Source organism: Protomyctophum parallelum, assembly GCF_964188405.1.
Source record: "Protomyctophum parallelum genome assembly, chromosome: 23".
In the NCBI taxonomy this organism is placed as follows: Eukaryota; Metazoa; Chordata; class Actinopteri; order Myctophiformes; family Myctophidae; genus Protomyctophum; species Protomyctophum parallelum.
Genome location: NC_139715.1, coordinates 20,380,032 through 20,395,600, shown reverse-complemented (window position 1 = coordinate 20,395,600; position 15,569 = coordinate 20,380,032).

Genomic DNA, 15,569 nt, shown 5'->3' with positions numbered 1-15,569 from the left:
CTAATATCACTGCGTGGATATTAGTCTTGTCCCTCTCAGTATTATATATTTTTCCTGCAATATGACCTCTCTCTGTAACACGCTCTCTATGCTATGGGTGCTCTCAGTATTAGATTTTTTTTCCTGCAATGTCCCGCCCCATATTTGCATAGTGGGCCCTGGTTGGTTATATAGCCTGATTGCACACGAATCATGGTTGGCTCGCCACCACTTCGGCCGTGAAGTCTTCCCACAACTGAGAGGGGCCAGACTTAATCTACCTGGCAGATGAAGAGGCCTCGACTCCGCTCTCTGGCCACCCACTCTGACAGGCGTTATATGCTTTCTTGTTTTGTATTTTTTTTCCCATTCTTCATGTGCAGAGGAAGGTCTTTAACGAAAGCCCTTTGTTCCAATTTAGCATGCATAGTTTGAAGTCCGCAGGGGGTGGTGGGATGTTGAAATCTGCTCCCGTTTGATTAGCAGCCGCCTTTGTTTTGTCACACTGAATAAGGACATCAAGTGCCTGTTCATCGTGCTACTTTGTTCTGTCGTGGCTCTTCAAGCATTTTCAAGGTGGATTTGTGTAAACGGACAGGTGTGTGTGTGTGTGTGTGTGTGCGTGTGTGCGCGTGTGCGTGTGCACCATCTTTATGTACCTCTTACGGTCTCAAAGGAAACGTCCACCATGATAAGGACATGTTATTGAATGGAAAGCTCTCAATAAGCACATGTTGTCAAAAACTGAATGTATGCACTCAACCGTTTCTTAAAACCTTCTTCCATATACTGGTGACAGTATATGGAGTTTTTCTTATTATGACCCCTAAATTAGGCTTTAGGTTTCTTCTGTATTTGACCAGATTCCGTGCAACACTGAATAGGAAACCATGCCTCTTGGTCAAGAGTTGGAATCTGTGAAAAAAAAATACAAAAGGAACGTGAGATACGCTTTGAGCTTGTAGAGCGGTTATTTTCACAATATGAGTATAATATCGTGTCAGACTATTTGATTTGTCGATTATAAAAAAAATCAATTGTAATTTTTAGGTGTTTATTCATTAATTTATCATTACTTTTCCAATGTATAAGTAATTGATAGAATGATTGCTAAGAAGATAACAGATATTTGCAGCCATCTCCCACACAGGCGGGAACCAAGACATGGAACAATCTTGGAACAATATTATTGTTCCAGTAGGCTTTCCCTGTCTGGTCTACATGGTCACAGTTAATCCAGCATTCAACAGATAACCCGTTAAAACCGGAACAGCGTCTCCAAGTGTCATTTTAGATACTTTTTTGTTCTTTCTTTGTTTTTCTCCAGAAAACTCTTAGCAGATGTACAAGATGAAAAATCTCAAAAGTGCTTTAAGAATGTTGAATAACTTTAATTTCATTTTATATTTTGAACATAAATCTCCCTGGCACAAAGCTTTGTCAGACGGGAGGTCCTATTGGGGGTCCTTTTGGCACGGAAAGAGTTTGAGAACCACCGATTTAGAAGGAATTATATGTAGACCTCGGCCTCAGGTTTTAATGAGTTAATCCAGTGCTTATTTTGAGTCACGACTGTGGCAGCCGTGACTTGTGTGTGTGTGTGTGTGTGTGTGTGTGTGTGTCAGTCACCAGGTGTGGTGTCTCTCTGTCTCTGTCACCTGCTGCACTGTATCCACTTACAGTGAGCGTTAGACAAGTGAAAAACACTTTACGCGCTTGCCTTACACTGCTCGTGGCTTTACCCCGTGAACACAAAACCGATGACAAACAGCCCAGAGATTGTAATCTTCTCTGAGGAATACTACATGTGAAAGGGTTAGCTCACTAAAACCAAACTAAAACCACTGTCAACCATGCACAATTTCCTTTGATTTACAGCAAGAGCACATGGAGGCACTTTGAGATACATTATATGCTCCAGTAGTCTGCTGTACATGGAGCCTAAATCATCTGCCCGATACCATTTCCTGACAGCAGGTTTTTTTCTTATTATATTTTTACATAGCTGTCCTGTCTGGTTTTGAACATCTCTCTCGCTCTCTCTCTCTCTCTCTCTCTCTCTCTCTCTTTTCAATTCAATGGGCTTTATTGGCATGAGCAAATATATGTTGACATTGCAAAAGTAATACAATCAAAACAAAATAATGTATGTACAATTGAAAGGTAATAGAAATGATGTGTATTGAGGTTATGCACGTGACATCATCACCACCCCTGAAGTAATGCGGGAACGCCTACTGAGTAATAAACTATACTTTCTGGCCTCGACAGCCCATACATCCAAACAGCAACATCCTATCTGATTGCGTTAACCCATTTTGGGCGGGAACCCCTTTTGGTTTTAGCATTATGTTATGCTTTAGCTATTGAAAAATAGCAGATCTACGAGCTTGTAGGTCTGCTATTTTAGAAAAATCGAAGAACGACTGACATAGAAACATAGCTTTTTCAGAAAACTGTCAGGATGTAGAAGACATTTCTAGAACTAAAAACTAAACTCACTTTGCCACTCACTTTGTGCATGTGCATACCCTCTATAGAGGGACAGTGAAAACTGCTACTGACTCCCGACCGGGTCGCCACCCTGTCTTCTAGGTTGTCAACCTCGTCTCCCACACAGTGTATGTCGCCGACCTAGCTGTAGGTCAAAGTCATTACGGAAGTCTTAAGCGCATGGATAGGCAACTAAGACCACTCGCCATTTAAATCAGCCAGAAGTCTCTACATTTTAATGTGATTCTTATCAAAGTTCCCCTTGATTGGTCACAAGTCTTATTTCCATTAGGTGCATCGATCTTGATTGAGTCGTCTCAAGCGAAAAGCAAACATCGGCTGGCTAGGGCTCACAGAGTGCAAGGATGGAAGCCAAGAGTACTCTGTATTTAAATAAGCCAGAGCTCAGTGAATTCTGAAGTCATTCTTATAGTTCATGTGTCTACAGTAGTATGTTCATTAGGTGGATCAATCTTGATTGTATTGTCTCCCCCCCCCCCCCCCCCCACACACACACACACACACACACACACACACACACACACACACACACACACTGTGCTAGTAGTGCCGACACAGCAGAATCTGCAGAGTCTGAACTAGAGATACTTGGACGGTTAATACACTCCGTCTTCTCCGCTGCTGTCGGATGCTGTTGGTGAGCTGCTCCCTAGCGAGTTTGCAGGATTGGTCTCTGCTGAAGTCACCTATATATATATATATAACCCACCTGTTCAAGACTGTCCTCAGCTCAGTGGAGCAGGGCCTCCTTGGACCTAGGATGGACATCATCTCCCTTTTCTTTCATCTGCTGGAGGACTTCCTTCAGCTCAGCATTCTCCAGCATTAGAGGCATCTGCAGGATTTACTCTCTCTCTCTCTCTCCAGTGTTTCTAGTGGTTGCTGACTGTGTCTGTGTACTGTGTGGCAGCTGCTAAATGCATGCCATTCAGAGATGGCACTGTGTTCAGACTGGCTACCTCTGCTGAGCTAGCCTCAGTCGGTGTGGAGGAGTCTAGGAGATACCCAACACAGCCATCTCCCGATTGATGTATGTGCTGCACTGAGGAACAGTCTCCTATAGGCATTACAATGTTGTAGGAGCTTCTGGACAGGGACAGCGAGGAGTACATTGTTGTTTGGAGGGTGACACTTGTGATATGCTGTCAATCTCTCTTTACTTAAAAGCAATCACCCAGTATCAATTCAACTCTCCCTGTGCCAAACCTGGGGAGAGCAATGGACTGATTTCATGCTTCGCGTGTGTGCGCGTTTGTTTGTGCAACAACGCATAATAATAATTAATAACCCATCCGTTACTACATGTGGAGTCTGTCAACTTCCGCAATTTCATTCTTCCCATATTGCCCTGCAACGTAACTCTGGGATGAGTTAGATGAAATTCTATTTTTTTGAGTGGAAGTGAAATATGCTTCTTCTAAAAATATGATTCTGATTCATACACCCAATGATAGACACTTTATCATTGCTCTGGCACAGAAAATAATAATAAATAAATAAAAATTGTCACAATGCAAAAACTTTTTTTTAAGACCCACGGGGAGACCAGATTGGCATCACTGGCATCATCCCTCTTTCTTATGCACTAAGGATGCAAAGCCACATTGACATTGATCCCAATGAAGTCCGTGACCAGAGAGTTGGGCGTTCTCCTTGGATGCTTTCCACTGGCAGCAGGGATCATTGGCATATGCATAGGTTATGCCCTCATTGCCCTGCACCTGGCCAACGCTTGTGAAGAATTCGCAACGTTTGACCTCGGCCTTGTACTCGTTCAAAACCCGAACGGAAGCCCGTCTCCAGTTTCTCCGCTTGCAGCACTGGCCAAAAGACCTCCATAAAGGCTTGGATGGTGGCATTAGCTAGGTCAAGCTGCACCTCCACTGGTATACTGCAAACTGGTATACTGCAAACAGACTGGCAGGAAGCCCTGATTGCCAGTGCCCGACACATCGACATTGACAGTCACCGTCCCCGACATCTTTGCTGCAGATTTGATTCTGTTCCTTCCCTGACCGTCACTGCGTCAATGCAGATTAATGTGGACGCCACATCCCGGTTTACTTTACCAGGCTACGCGGCCATCACTCTGTACTAGGAATGGATAGGGGACGGTGGACCCCGACCGGACTCTAACCACAAGACAACTGAGCTGGTTTTGTCGCTATGACTCAGCCATAATAATATAATGACTTCCCCAACGTAGCAAAGTCCAAATTTGAAGTGTCTTCGATGTTGTAAATGCCACTTTCAATGTTAAATGGTCCACACCGTGCCCTATAGGTATTACGTTTCATATATAGTATGTTGTCTGTATATGACGACAATGGCTAAATATTTGTGATAGGAATAGATGTTTGTGTCATGAAGCTTTCAAACATGTCCACATCCTCTGCCCAGGAATTCGGAACCTCAGTTTAAAATGAACAAGCTGTTTTGAATATAGCAGAGTATTCACATTGTCCAATTCCAAGCTATGGGCATCCCTCTGGATGTGCGAAATCAAATTCAGAGTGTGACCCATATGGAACTTCAGAGTCGGAGAAACGGTACCATTTATGCCGCCTGTCTCTTATCTCAGTGACCTTGAGCGTGATTCCCACTTGTGACCAAAACAAACCAACTCATATTGCATTTTAGTTCCGCTTTGCATGGATTAAGTTTGAATTTATATGGGGTTGGGGACACAAAATTAAGTCACAGCACACAAAATAAAATGATCTTTTGTGCTATTTAAACCATGAAGACTTCAGGCCGATTCTACAAATTCCATCTAAATCAGTAGATTTTTTTCTGAAATGTTCAGAAACAGCAGATGATGCTCCCTCCCTCTCCACCTTCAAAACCGCACTGAAAACCCACCTGTTTAGAATGGCATTTCCAAGCTGATGTGTTTCTAACTTATGTACAGTACAGTTTTATTGGTTTTCATTCTTATTTTATTTGTGTTTTCTAATAACGTTGTCCTTTTCTCCCCCCCTGGCCTCCACACATGTAAAGTGTCTTTGAGTGCCATGAAAAGCGCGAAGTCCCAGATATTATTATTAGATGTACAAGCTCGCAGTGTGGCACGAAGTGACACGCTGTGGGCTTATACATCTGCTATTTTTGAATACCCAACGCAAAAAACTAAAATGACACAGCTTTCCCGGTTTTAACTCCACAACTATAGTGCTGAAAGTGGTGAATGCTATAGTGTTTGGTTTGGACAGCTATTTTGGCTTTAACCTGGATTAAATCAAAGTTTATATACTGTATTAATCCAGTTGCACAAAACGTTGCTAAATGTCTTTGTTCAATGTTGGTAAAACGTAGCCATAGTGTCTATTTCCACTTTTAGTAACATACATCTCAGTGTAACCACGCACTGAGTTAAAGGGGAATCCCTATGCTTGGCCAAGTGAGAGCTTATGCTTCTGGTCTTCAGGCAGAGCTACTCTGGTAAATGAGTCTGATCAGACTTCCAGTAAATGATTAACACTCCCCACAATTGTTACCACAGGGTGCATTGAATGTTTGATGACAAAATGTATACTAATTCAGAATGGATGGTCAAGCATTTATTATATTTGCTATTTATTATTAAAAAAATGTTTTGCCTCAGGCAGGTGTAGTGTCAAATATGTATCTTTCTGTACATGTACTTAACCAAAACAGACAAAAAGAATATTATGAAAACTGTCCATATGTCAACTGTCATATTTTATGACATATTACCAATTTGCCTCTTTAGGAGAGAAATTGTTTCCTCCATGCTGTCAAAACCTCTTTGTACCCAGCAATTGACCACAAGGAATCTAACGTCTCTATTTTGTGGGAGAACATTCCGCGAAAATGGCAGATCTACAAGCTCTGATCCGACTCTATCCTATTTTTGCCATTTCGATTTGTTGTATAGGGGAAAAGGATGGAATCAAATCTAAAGGCCTGGACTGGTGGACCCCTTGGTCTGTGAAGTACAATAAAAATGGAACCACTTAAACCATAATAGTGTTTGTGTTTACACGTATAGGTCAAGTTGAAGTCTGGCCCCAATGTCCAATAAATAACTTGAAGATGGAGTGCCGTGATTTTTGTTTTCACCCTAAAACATGATCATCAGGTATTATTATAAAATATATACATTTTTCAAAGAAGTGTACAGTATTTGTTAAAATGACATGTTCAGAAATACAAAAATCACAGCACCTTTCTGCCTTATTTGGGCAAAAGGCAAAAAAAAAAAAAACATTTGTGAGAGTTTACAGGGTCATGTGGATTAATGGTTTTCAAACTGATTCATGTCCCATGCTTCCAAATTGACTTTTTTTTAAAGTCATGGACCATCATTTCAAATGATCAAAATCTCATGAATGTACAAGTCAACATGAGATTAGAAATGGATTCATATTGGTGAAATATACTTAATAATAATTTAAAGTGAATTGATCTATAAACTACTCATATGGCTGGTGGGGAACCCCCTCTTGGACCCCTTGGGAACTGCACTTTGAAAACCACTAATCTAGAGGTGAGACGCTGATGTGCTGAAATTGTACGTTCAGTAGTCATTCGCTTTGAAAATCCTTCGGAGATGGTGCGTTTGTCATGTGTGTATGTTTATTGTGTTTATCGAGACAGTGTGTCTAAGTCTACTGCTGAATTAGCCTACTGAGCGTGCTGCCTTCAGGGGCCTGCTTGTGCTATATTGTAATGTACAGTAACTAATGTATGAGTCTGTTAGCTCATGCATACTCTCGCAAGCCAGACTGTTGCCTCACACCCTTTTCAAATGCTTCATACAGTCTGGAGACTGAAACTCTGACAATGATCAAGCAATATAAAGTGAACATGAAGCCTCGATCATCCCCACTTCCGTTTAGTCTTTACAGTCACGCAAATGTAACCTAATATAAATTAAGATCATCAAAGTATATACAGTATAGCTTGCTGCTTAGCAGAAATGGAAATTAAAAAAATGATAAGATATGACCGGGAATGGCGAACAGATGACGTCTTCCTGCCTGGGATGTCGGGCAGTGTATCAGGCCCCCCAGAACAGCTGGCCAATGTTGAAGCCGCCAATATAACTCTGTATAGTTGCGCTGACACTTTGGCATGGGGGGTCAGATCAACATATGGAATGAATTCTGTACTGGCCATACTGAGCGTTTGAGTGTACAGGATTTGATGAGGTCAGATCAACATATGGAATGAATTCTGTACTGGCCATACTGAGCGTTTGAGTGTACAGGATTTGATGAGGTCAGATCAACTTATGGAATGTCAGAACAGGAAGGACGGGTGGGGAGGATCAACATATATGGAATGTCAGAACAGGTCAGCTCCATTTATGGAGATCTAAGGGTTTGAGGTGTAGAGTTGCTGGTCGGCTCTATATGCAGATCTAGGTGATGATCCAGTCTTCTCCATGTATGGTTATCCAGGGTTAGATGAGGTCAGTGTCATGATCTTCATATATGGCCATATATGGTGGCGTGACATGTCACGAGGCATGCCGTCACATGTCATGAGGCGTGACCATATATGGAGACGTGATGACACGAGGTGTGACCATATATGGAGGCGTGGGTGACTAACTAACTGACGGACGGACGGAACGGGAGATGCAGGTTTTCATAGTAAATGCGACCGACCTACGGTCCCAATGACATTGGGAGATTGTGGAATAGTTGTCTGGTTACGCGAGACTATGCAGCATCATGTCCCTGTCGGACGGAAACCTTGTACGTATGTCCAACACCGTTACAGGAAATGGAAAGTGGATCAATAGCTATTAGCGTCGGGAATGTTCCCTTTTAATCAATGGAGGGTGGCTCCACTGCCCGTGTTGCGTTGCGTTGTGCTGCGTTCGGTGACAAAAAAATTGCCCCGGTTAGTTTTTTGACGCACGCACGTACCTACAATACATTATCCATAATGTTGCTGACGCGCAGTTTTCAAAAGCCTGGGGTGGAGCACCTCTAGCGTGACGTTGACGTTGTCATGACGCGAGCAGGACGTGACGGAGACGCAGCGCGTCTGGTGGAACCCTGGCGTTAGTCACAAGCTCTCTCTTTATATATTGGATATTTATAAAAACCCACAGACAGACTTACCGTAACCACTTTCAATCTGGCATACCGATTTTGGTCATTATAGGCAACATTTTTCAAAAATAATTTCAGAAATTGGGAAACTATAGTACAAGCACAACTACTTTACGCGACATTGCCATGCAACAAACCATTAAATAATAGAAATGTGATGATGCAAGGTTTCTGCCGGACAGCTACATTATCTTAATGTCAGTGGGTGTTTTTAAATGTGAAACGTGTAATGCTCTGCTTTATCTACTACATTGCATTTATTATGTTGTCTTGTGACTAAAGAAATAAAATGTTTACAAAAGTGTGTGTGTGTGTGTGTGTGTGTGTGTGTGTGTGTGTGTGTGTGTGTGTGTGTGTGTGTGTGTGTGTGTGTGTGTGTGTGTGTGTGTGTGTGTGTGTGTGTGTGTGTGTGTGTGTGTGTGTGTGTGTCAAATAATTATTTGGCAATATTTTTTTTCTAGATAAGGGCCCCAGGCAGTGTTCAGGCCTTATAATTTATTTAAAAACAAATCCATTGACAATAAAGGGCACCTTATCATCAGGGGCAAAATGGCAGGTGGCCAAATTGAATTTACAGTGGCATCTCTTTTCTGTCTCTCGACTTTGTAGCACTCTGTTGTGTATACGGCGTATACAGTATAGAGTTCTATACGCATATGTTTCATTATAGATATTCTACTGTTAGACGGATGTTAGGTTCTTAGCTCACGTATGGTGGGGGGGGGGGGGAGGAATGTGCCTGCCACAGCAGTGCCTGCTGTGGCAGGCACATTCTATGTGGCTGTCATGGCTTACCTTCCCCAGAAGACATCATAAAACTCAACTCAATATGGCCTGGGGCGTAGGCATGCATCAAAGATACACACATTTATTTATCATAGATATATACACCCACAAACAGCCTCTTCGTCACAATAGCGTTGTGCTCGCTTTCACTCCAATAATGCAGCAAGGTGTCAAGTCTCTCTTTCATTCGGCATCTCTCCGTCTACAATGTGTGTCGACGTGCTTTTTTGCGAGAGAGTTTTGGATCTGCCCCCTCTCAAATATAGTGTAGGAGCGAAGGGGAATATATCACTTTCAGTATCCACGAAACTTGGGAGATGAAAGGCGCCATTGGTACTTCAAACATTGAGTTTGAGAAGTTAAGCATGGAAGAGGCTAGACTAGAGTGAACACTTGGAGCTTTGCAAGCGCAACAAGGGACCTGTATAATGGGTAAATCCATTTGATGAGCCATTATTATATTGACTGGGAAGATAGGCTTTTGGTCATCAGGCAGAGGCTCCGAGCCACTACTACATGTCCATTATGATCCACTGAATGAAAAAACACTGTATCCATACACTGTAAACATACTGTATCCTTTATTTATTTAAACTAAGTTTCACATTGAACACAGCAGCCTGCATAATAGAACAAACACCATTCAAAACATACACATACAGTTTGAGGAGTCAAGCGGCTGAGTGAACACAAGGGATTCATTATTACCATAGCAACAGGCCCTAGCTTCCACAAAGTTTAATCTGTCGTTTCGGAGCAGAGGACTGGGAAATGCATTTTTTATTTACAACAAAAACATCCCCCTCCCTTTACCATCGCAGTGCTCCCAAGTGTAACCGGAAAGCGGCTGAAATTCACTGTGGACAGTTTTCTTGCATATTAATGATCGAGGTAGCTGGCTGCTGTATTGCAGGACGTGTTTAATATAAATACACGCTCAGGGCAGATATGCTTTCTCAACGACACATTTTTGTGTCGTTGAAGCCACAGGTAAGCTTTATCCCAGAAATGTCTCCGGTGCTCATTCTTAAAGATCTCCATGCATAACGCATGCATAACACACGGCTCGTAGACATTTTGGGAAACCATGCAATATATTATATTATATATCATATATATATTACCATTGAACCGGAAACACATGTGACACCTTCACATGTGTTTACTGTTCAAGCCTGCTGCCGAGCCAATCAAATTAATAACTTACAAACACGCATATCATGATGAGGGAAAGAAGCCTTAAACTTAGTCTTAATGAAAAGCTATGGTAATAAAAAAGTGTGAAGTCGGCAGTGGCGTCAATTGGGTATGGCAAGCTATGGCAGCTGCCATACCATTGGCTCCAGGGCTTGTGTTTGGTCTGACGGAGCATTGGTCCGAACGACAACCTACCTCAAACCCTCACCCTAACCCTAACCTCCCCCGGGGCAGACACCTAAACCTAACCCCAACCCTCTCCCAACCCCCAATGCTCCTTCGAACCAATGCTCCATCGGACCATAGTATGCCTCCCGGCTCCAGGGAATACATTTACTAAAATACAAAAATATGCCAAAAAATAGGCAAATGAAATAACAAATTCTGCAGGTGTGTGTGGAGTGCGACACATGCACAAGCGCAAACTTGCCATTCCTTTGGTTTTGCTGAAACACTGAAAGTCGGGTCAAGTTGCTGTTGCTTCAATGGAATGACAATCCTTTTGCAGCCGGAGGAGGGGAATCGACATCAGCTGGGTCATTGATGAGAGCCGCAGCATTTTCATTACTCATGTATTGGCTCGGAAAGATTGCCGCCCGGGAGCAACAGGATTCGAATTAATCCAGGTTTACTGTGAAAATTAAATGTAAACCTGATTAATTTTACTCATAATCGCCCCAGGGCTCTAGACTGTAGGCCTATACTACGCTAAATATCTTCCTCAAAGATATTTACAAGCTCACAACATGGCGTGTTGCAATGTTTTTGTGAGGTTGTAAATGGGCCACATTTTGCCATATTTTCCTATCCTATAGGGTTCGAGTGGTTAAAGCTTAATCCGTGGTGCAACAACATGATGAACTTGCAACACTCTTTGAGTTCATTAACACTGAGAACACCTGTACAGCTTTCTCCTGAATAATTTAAAAGTCTCTACGTAGGATGCTCGGCTCTATTATTCAGCGATATAAACACACCAAATGTAATAACACACACACACTATAATGCGCGTTCAGGTAATGTGATCTTAACTATTGAACAGCCAGGGGCAGAGGAGCCCTGCCTGCTTGTGATGCTGGCACAGCACTGTACACCGTGCATATGCCATTAGCCTCGTTGAGTCGTTTGTCATGGCTGTACACAGCGGTGGACAGAAGTACTTAAAGAAAAAAGAGCAGTTGTAAAAGCAGCAATAGTAATTTAAGTTTACCGCATGTTGCACATTATGAACTTGTAGATCAGCTATTTTCGAATAGCCATACCGTAGTACCACTTCACCCATTTTCAACCTATCTTCATGTAATTCACCATTTGTCAAGTCCCGCCCGTGGTTGTGCCCCTCCTTGCACCCATTGGTTACCGTTTGGTGGTTGGCCTAAAATCCTTTCTCTCATCCACTGCCGTTGAAATAATGTGTTTTTCAGTTGCTTCGTTCAGTTATTCTAGGTGTTCAATTATTTTTTGTCTGTGTCTCAGTCAGAGGAGGGCTGTGGACGGTTCAGAAACCCACCTATGCAGTGTCATCCACGACTGGGAATCCAGGCTAACTGTAATGGCAGGCTTTCTCTTCCTGGAAGGGGTCCGCGGGAGTCCGCAATGGTACGCTGCCACTATAATCAATGGAACCCGGCTACACCGCAGTAGTAGTAGGTTGTGTGAATGTTATAGACCCGTGAATCTTTTTTTTTACCCAAGTGCTCAATTTTTCCGCATGTACGCTTGGGTTACGCAGAACTTCGCCTCGCCTTCATAAAACAGATTATAACAAGCATTAGGAGGACCAATTATATGAAGATAGGTTGCAAATGTCATTTAAGTGGTAATAGTATGTGTATTAATAATCTAAATTTGTAAAGTAACTAATTGTATTGGAGTAAAAAGTACAATATTTGGCCCAGGCCGTAGCGTAACGGTCTGGGCACCGGACTGGTAATCCAGTCGCAGTGTGCCGCGGGTTCGACTCCCGGACCCGACACTGCCTTTACTGCATGTCATCCCCCCATCTCTCTCCCGTTTCCTGTCAGCCTACTGTCTGTCCCTTCAAAAATCAATAAAAGGCGTAAGCCGCAAAAAAATATCTTAAAAGTACAATATTTGCCTCTAATATTTCCTCACTGCAAGATAAATATCTTTCTAGTCACTCGCTTCACTTTGGTCGCCCTGGTCAGTGCAACATCGCACCAAGTCACTTCTTTGCATTGACTTTGTATAGAATCGTGCTACTCGAACAAAATATTGTATCTAACGCGCCATAACAGGAGATGTACCATAGTGGAGCAGAGGCATAAATGATAGAAACATGGAAGTGTTCAAGTAAAGTAAAAGTACCTCAAAATTGTACTTAAGCACGGTAACATGAGTAAATGTATACTTTGCACCAGTGGTGGTTCAGTTCTCTTCTGTTTAGCTCATTTACTTCACATGCATGGCTGCAGGCCTCGGCGACGGGGGGAAACGGCAGTAAATGGACACAACGAGTGTACGGACAGGCCATTTGTCTTCCCTCTGCATGCAACAGGTGTTCCTAATGACCTTTCCCTGCAGCCCCTCCTCAACTTCCACTTGTGCAATCCTCTCTCTCGCTCTCTCGCTCTCTCTCTCTCTCTCTCTCTCTCTCTCTCTCTCTCTCTCTCTCTCTCTCTCTCTCTCTCTCTCTCTCTCTCTCTCTCTCTCTCTCTCTCCATGCCTTGTTGGTTCGCAGCGAGCATATTAAATAGTGGGCTATATCCTGGTAGTAGTCCAACAATTTGTTGGACACTGCATTTTAAATGTATGAAAATCTTTTGAAAATAGCAGCTCTACAAGCTGACCATGTGTCGCATTGTGAGCATCGATCGGCTATGTTGGCTGATGGCTGAAATGTATATAAGGCTGAAGTTATGTTTTGTAATAATAATGAAAATCTACAAAGTAACTAGTGACTAAAGTTTTCAAATAAATATAATGGAGTAAAAGTACAAGTCTCTGAGATGTAGTGAGTATAAAGTACAATAACTGGAAATTGGAAATACTCATAGTAAAGTACAAATACCTCAAAATTATACTCAAGTAGGCCTACAGTACTTAAGTAAATATGCTGTTTTAATTTAGGAATTGTAATTAATTTCTAGGAGGCTAACGATGCACATAATCCTCACCAAGTGCACTAAACGCTGGACAGTTTCATGCAAAAGAGAAAATGGCTTTCACTCACTCACTGTCCATGCAGAATTGACCCAAAACACATTCAGAAGGATTCAGATTCTATAAACAGATTCGCATTTAGATGCAGAATCCCAACCCTACTACTGTAGTGTTTATCCCATGAGTACAAGAGAAACACTATATGGCACCGCAGTGATTTCACCTATTAGACCCACTGCATATAGTGAACTGCATGTCTCGCATACACAATGACTCCCACTCTTTGAATAAGACATGGCGGTGAGCCGGTGATAAATAGATATGTGTCACACTTTTAATTAATGTCACCAATTTGCAGAGGCGCGGTACGACGACAGCCACATTATGGCTATTGTCAGCGTGACACATTGGTGAGGGGAACTTAGCATTGACTATAGCAGTCTTAACAGCAATAAATACCCCCAAGCCATGCACACATACCTGTCAAGTGTGAGGTGTGGGGCTTAGACCAATGCACATTCCTTCCAGCGTGACATTTGGGGCTTTGACCCATGCACATACATTTCTGTGTGTGATGGGAGATAGCTTGGACCAATGCCTGCCATCTACTATACATTACCTTTCAGTTCGAGATATGGGGCTATGAACAAGCTAATGTCTTAAGGCCATCATACTGTATACCTTTCAGTGCGAGGTATCTACAGGACTTTGACTACAGCACTGTTTGGTGTAATATGTATGGGTGCCGCTGTAGGTGTTTTTGGTATGATATGCATGGATATTACTGACTGTAAGGTGAAGGTGCTTTCCCAAAGGTCATCTGTTGCCAGAAGGCTATTAATCTGCAGATCCCATTGGAGGGAGGGGGAGAGAGAGAGAGAGAGCGAGAGAATTGAGCATACACATACCCAAACATGTATGTGCCTTGATCCCTATAGGGTTATTATGAGGCAGTTGACTAATCATCTGAGCTAAATGCCACCATGTTCTGAACTGCCACTGCGAGCTGCTGAAGGAAATCACCATGTCACGCATAGGGCCGGCAAACATGGCTGATGCAGTTGGTTTGGTCAAATTCCAGGGTGAGGAGACGCTGTTCGTTAATCTGGGCACAAATGAACCAAAACACAGAAGGTTAAACGTTACGTGACCGTAGACTGCAGTCAGCAGTAGCTGCATAATGGTGAAGTCGACAGCCAGCAGCACCAGCCATGTTTTCATCCAACTCCCTTGCCACACGGTTGCTATTTGCCATACTTTTTATTCAATTCAATAGTACAAGAACACACTTTGACTGTCGGTTTAAATTATTTATTGTCTATGAGAACATGCGTCATCATCGTTGCTCCTTTATGTACCGTATACAAAGATGGATATGAATCCACTTGTACGAGTGTGAATCGGTCCTTTGCATTACTATCATTGACATTTATTTTGAAACTAGTTTACTTATTTGCGTTGCAAAAGGGTTATGTGCCTTTTGTCTCTGCCAGGCCGAAGGGGTGGGGAGGTGGGGCGTGCGTGTGTGCGCAGTTTCCGTCCGTCCATGAGCAGCTAATCTCTGGCACTGTTGTATCGGTCTGTTCTAGCGCCACCAGATTTTGTCCAAATATTAGAGTTTTCACATTACATCCGGATTGGCTGGGATTGGCCTATAATTAAAGTTTGATAGAGTGGCCCATTTTGAACAAAATGCCTCAAATCATGAACGCAGCGTCTGATTGCCGTGAAACTTTGTTGGCCCTGGCGGAGACCTGTAGCCTGATTATCTGACTGAAGCGTGAGGCAGGCCAGGTCAATTTGTGGGGAGCCAGGCTAGAAGACCTGTGCTCAAGTTTATGAACAGATTCTTCTTAAGCGATGTGTCCATATTAATCCATG